Below are 5,427 nucleotides of genomic sequence, written 5' to 3' on the forward strand. Positions count from 1 at the left end.
TACATAATGGTTTACAATACAAATATGTTACATCGAAATCAGTTTCTTGAATGCAGTTTTTTACACAATATCATACAAACATGGACTCCAAATCTTGTCCTTATTTTAGTATGCAAAAGCGGAAGCTCTTAGTATTCACCTGAGAATAAACATGCTTTAAACGTCAACAAAAATGTTGGTGAGTTATAGGTTTAACCTATATATATCAAATCGTAACAATAGACCACAAGATTTCATATTTCAATACACATCCCATACATAGAGATAAAAATCATTCATATGGTGAACACCTGGTAACCGACATTAACAAGATGCATATATAAGAATATCCCCATCATTCTGGGACACCCTTCGGATATGATATAAATTTCGAAGTACTAAAGCATCCGGTACTTTAGATGGGGTTTGTTAGGCCCAATAGATCTATCTTTAGGATTCGCGTCAATTAGGGTGTCTGTTTCCTAATTCTTAGATTACCAGACTTAATAAAAAGGGGCATATTCGATTTCGATAATTCAACCATAGAATGTAGTTTCACGTACTTGTGTCTATTTTGTAAATCATTTATAAATCCTGCATGTATTCTCATCCCAAAAATATTAGATTTTAAAAGTGGGACTATAACTCACTTTCACAGATTTTTACTTCGTCAGGAAGTAAGACTTGGCCACTGGTTGATTCACGAACCTATAACAATATATACATATATATCAAAGTATGTTCAAAATATATTTACAACACTTTTAATATATTTTGATGTTTTAAGTTTATTAAGTCAGCTGTCCTCGTTAGTAACCTACAACTAGTTGTCCACAGTTAGATGTATAGAAATAAATCGATAAATATTATCTTGAATCAATCCACGACCCATTGTATACGTATCTCAGTATTGATCACAACTCAAACTATATATATTTTGGAATCAACCTCAACCCTGTATAGCTAACTCCAACATTCACATATAGAGTGTCTATGGTTGTTCCGAAATATATATAGATGTGTCGACATGATAGGTTGAAACATTGTATACATGTCTATGGTATCTCAAGATTACATAATATAAAATACAAGTTGATTAAGTTATGGTTGGAATAGATTTGTTACCAATTTTCACGTAGCTAAAATGAGAAAAATTATCCAATCTTGTTTTACCCATAACTTCTTCATTTTTAATCCGTTTTGAGTGAATCAAATTGATATGGTTTCATATTGAACTCTATTTTATGAATCTAAACATAAAAAGTATAGGTTTATAGTTGGAAAAATAAGTTACAAGTCTTTTTTGTAAAGGTAGTCATTTCAGTCGAAAGAACGACGTCTAGATGACCATTTTAGAAAACATACTTTCACTTTGAGTTTAACCATAATTTTTGGATATAGTTTCATGTTCATAATACGAATCATTTTCCCAGAATAACAACTTTTAAATCAAAGTTTATCATAGTTTTTAATTAACTAACCCAAAACAGCCCGCGGTGTTACTACGACGGCGTAAATCCGGTTTTACGGTGTTTTTCGTGTTTCCAGGTTTTAAATCATTAAGTTAGAATATCATATAGATATAGAACATGTGTTTAGTTGATTTTAAAATTCAAGTTAGAAGGATTAACTTTTATTTGCGAACAAGTTTAGAATTAACTAAACTATGTTCTAGTGATTACAAATTTAAACCTTCGAATAAGATAGCTTTATATGTATGAATCGAATGATGTTATGAACATCATTACTACCTCAATTTCCTTGGATAAACCTACTGAAAATTAGAAAAATAGATCTAGCTTCAAAGGATCCTTGGATGGCTTGAAAGTTCTTGAAGCAGAATCATGACACGAAAACAATTTCAAGTAAGATTTCCACTCGAAATAAGATTGTTATAGTTATAGAAATTGAATTAAAGTTTAAATATGATTATTACCTTGTATTAGAAATATAACCTACTGTAAGTAACAAAGGTTTCTTGATCTTTGATGATTACTTGGAATGGATTTAGAAAACTTGGAAGTAAACTTGTAATCTTGGAAGTATTCTTGATTTTATGAAACTAGAACTTTTGGAATTTATGAAGAACACTTAGAACTTGAAGATAGAACTTGAGAGAGATCAATTAGATGAAGAAAATTGAAGAATGAAAGTGTTTGTAGGTGTTTTTGGTCGTTGGTGTATGGATTAGATATAAAGGATATGTAATTTTGTTTTCATGTAAATAAGTCATGAATGATTACTCATATTTTTGTAACTTTATGAGATATTTCATGCTAGTTGCCAAATGATGGTTCCCACATGTGTTAGGTGACTCACATGGGCTGCTAAGAGCTAATCATTGGAGTGTATATACCAATAGTACATACATCTAAAAGCTGTGTATTGTACGAGTACGAATACGGGTGCATACGAGTAGAATTGTTGATGAAACTGAACGAGGATGTAATTGTAAGCATTTTTGTTAAGTAGAAGTATTTTGATAAGTGTCTTAAAGTCTTTCAAAAGTGTATGAATACATATTAAAACACTACATTTATATACATTTTAACTGAGTCGTTAAGTCATCGTTAGTCGTTACATGTAAATGTTGTTTTGAAACCTTTAGGTTAACGATCTTGTTGAATGTTGTTAAACCATTATTTATTATAACAAATGAGATGTTAAATTGTTATATTATCATGATATTATGATATATAATATATATATATCTTAGTATGATATATATACAGTTAAATATCGTTACAATGATAATCGTTACATATATGTCTCGTTTCGGAATCATTAAGTTAGTAGTCTTATTTTTACATATGTATTTCATTGTTAATACACTTAATAATATATTTACTTATCATTTAACATAATTAACCAAGTGTATCAATATCTTAATATGATTCATATGTACCTAGTAAGACGTTGTTATAACGATAATCGTTATATATATCGTTTTCGAGTTTCTTAAATTAATAGTCTCATTTTTATGTATATAACTCATTGTTAAAATACCTAATGAGATACATACTTATAATAAAATCATGTTAGCTATATATATAACCATATATATGTCATCGTATAGTTTTTACAAGTTTTAACGTTCGTGAATCACCGGTCAACTTGGGTGGTCAATTGTCTATATGAAACCTATTTCAATTAATCAAGTCTTAACAAGTTTGATTGCTTAACACGTTGGAAACACTTAATCATGTAAATAACAATTTCATTTAATATATATATAAACATGGAAAAGTTCGGGTCACTACAGTACCTACCCGTTAAATAAATTTCGTCCCGAAATTTTAAGCAGTTGGAGGTGTTGACGTATCTTCTGGAAATAAATGCGGGTATTTCTTCTTCATCTGATCTTCACGCTCCCAGGTGAACTCGGGTCCTCTACTAGCATTCCATCGAACCTTAACAATCGGTATCTTGTTTTGTTTAAGTCTCTTAACCTCACGATCCATTATTTCGACGGGTTCTTCAATGAATTGAAGTTTTTCATTGATTTGGATTTCGTCCAACAGAATAGTGAGATCTTCTTTAGCAAAAGCTTTCTTCAAATTTGAGACGTGGAAAGTGTTATGTACAGCCGCGAGTTGTTGAGGTAGCTCCAATTGGTAAGCTACTGGTCCGACACGATCTATAATCTTGAATGGTCCAATGTACCTTGGATTTAGTTTCCCTCGTTTACCAAATCGAACAACGCCTTTCCAAGGTGAAACCTTAAGCATGACCATTTCTCCAATTTTAAACTCTATATCTTTTCTTTTACTGTCCGCGTAGCTCTTTTGTCGACTCTGGGCGGTTTTCAATCTTTGTTGAATTTGGATGATTTTCTCGGTAGTTTCTTGTATTATCTCCGGACCCGTAATCTGTCTATCCCCCACTTCACTCCAATAAATCGGAGACCTGCACTTTCTACCATAAAGTGCTTCAAACGGCTCCATCTCAATGCTTGAATGGTAGCTGTTGTTGTAGAAAAATTCTGCTAACGGTAGATGTCGATCCCAACTGTTTCCGAAATCAATAACACAAGCTCGTAGCATGTCTTCAAGCGTTTGTATCGTCCTTTCGCTCTGCCCATCAGTTTGTGGATGATAGGCAGTACTCATGTCTAGACGAGTTCCTAATGCTTGTTGTAATGTCTGCCAGAATCTTGAAATAAATCTGCCATCCCTATCAGAGATAATAGAGATTGGTATTCCATGTCTGGAGACGACTTCCTTCAAATACAGTCGTGCTAACTTCTCCATCTTGTCATCTTCTCTTATTGGCAGGAAGTGTGCTGACTTGGTGAGATGATCAACTATTACCCAAATAGTATCATAACCACTCGCAGTCCTTGGCAATTTAGTAATGAAATTCATGGTAATGTTTTCCCATTTCCATTCCGGGATTTCAGGTTGTTGTAGTAGACCTGATGGTTTCTGATGTTCAGCTTTGACCTTTGAACACGTCAAACATTCTCCTACATATTTAGCAATATCGGCTTTCATACCTGGCCACCAAAAATGTTTCTTAAGATCCTTGTACATCTTCCCCGTTCCAGGATGTATTGAGTATCTGGTTTTATGAGCTTCTCTAAGTACCATTTCTCTCATATCTCTAAATTTTGGTACCCAAATTCTTTCAGCCCTATACCGGGTTCCGTCTTCCCGGAAATTAAGATGCTTCTCCGATCCTTTGGGTATTTCATCCTTTAAATTTCCCTCTTTTAAAACTCTTTGTTGCGCCTCCTTTATTTGAGTAGTAAGGTTAGTGTGAATCATTATATTCATAGATTTTACTCGAATGGGTTCTCTGTCCTTCCTGCTCAAGGCGTCGGCTACCACATTTTTCTTCCCCGGGTGGTAACGAATCTCAAAGTTTTAATCATTCAACAATTCAATCCACCTACGCTGCCTCATATTCAGTTGTTTCTGATTAAATATGTGTTGAAGACTTTTGTTGTCGGTATATATAATACTTTTGACCCCATATAAGTAGTGCCTCCAAGTCTTTAATGCAAAAACAACTGCGCCTAATTCCAAATCATGCGTCGTATAATTTTGTTCGTGAATCTTCAATTGTCTAGACGCATAAGCAATCATCTTCGTTCGTTGCATTAATACACAACCGAGACCTTGCTTTGATGCGTCAAAATAAATCACAAAATCATCATTTCCTTCAGGCAATGACAATATAGGTGCCGTAGTTAGCTTTTTCTTCAATAACTGGAACGCTTCCTCTTGTTCATCCTTCCATTCAAATTTCTTCCCTTTATGCGTTAATGCAGTCAAGGGTTTTGCTATTCTGGAAAAGTCTTGGATGAACCTTCTATAGTAACCAGCTAGTCCAAAAAACTAGCGTATGTGTTTTGGAGTTTTCGGGGTTTCCCACTTTTCAACAGTTTCTATCTTTGCCGGATCCACCTTAATACCTTCTTTGTTCACTATGTGACCGAGGAATTGA

The sequence above is a fragment of the Rutidosis leptorrhynchoides genome, chromosome 7, assembly GCF_046630445.1.
Source record: "Rutidosis leptorrhynchoides isolate AG116_Rl617_1_P2 chromosome 7, CSIRO_AGI_Rlap_v1, whole genome shotgun sequence".
NCBI classification, from domain to species: Eukaryota; Viridiplantae; Streptophyta; class Magnoliopsida; order Asterales; family Asteraceae; genus Rutidosis; species Rutidosis leptorrhynchoides.